Source organism: Pristiophorus japonicus, unplaced genomic scaffold, assembly GCF_044704955.1.
Source record: "Pristiophorus japonicus isolate sPriJap1 unplaced genomic scaffold, sPriJap1.hap1 HAP1_SCAFFOLD_117, whole genome shotgun sequence".
Classification (NCBI taxonomy): Eukaryota; Metazoa; Chordata; class Chondrichthyes; family Pristiophoridae; genus Pristiophorus; species Pristiophorus japonicus.
This window is the reverse complement of record NW_027250831.1, coordinates 1,989,462-1,990,000: the sequence shown is the minus strand read 5'-3', so window position 1 is coordinate 1,990,000 and position 539 is coordinate 1,989,462.

The following is a 539-nucleotide window of genomic DNA, read 5'->3' as shown; positions in this document are numbered from 1 at the left end:
GTACCTACCCTAGGAGTGTTTGATGGGACAATGTAGCGGGAGCTTTACTCTGTATCTAACCCCCTGAACCTGCCCTGGGATTGTATGATGGGATAGTGTAGAGAGCGAGAGTGAGAGAGGAACAGACAGAGAGAGATACTGAAAGAGAGACAGGGAGACTGAAAGAGAGAGCGAGAGAGAGGGACTCTGTATCTCACCCCGTGCTTTACCTGCCCGGGTATGTTTGATGGGACAGTGTGGAGGGAGATGAACTGCCCAACTCTCTCTGTCCCTCTCGCTTTCTCTCTGTTAGTCTCTCTCTCTGTCTGTTCCTCTCTCTCGCTCTCTCTTCCAGTCTATATGTCTCTCTCCATCTGTGTATCTCTGTCCCTCTCTCTCACTCTCGCTCTCTCGTTCAGTCTCCCTGTCTCTCTCGCTCTCTGTATCTCTGTCCCTCTCTCTCTCTCGCTCTCTCTTTCAGTCTCCCTGTCTCTCTGTCTCTCTGTCTCTCTGTTTCTCTGTTTCTCTGTCTCTCTGTCTCTCTCTCGGTCTCTCTCTCA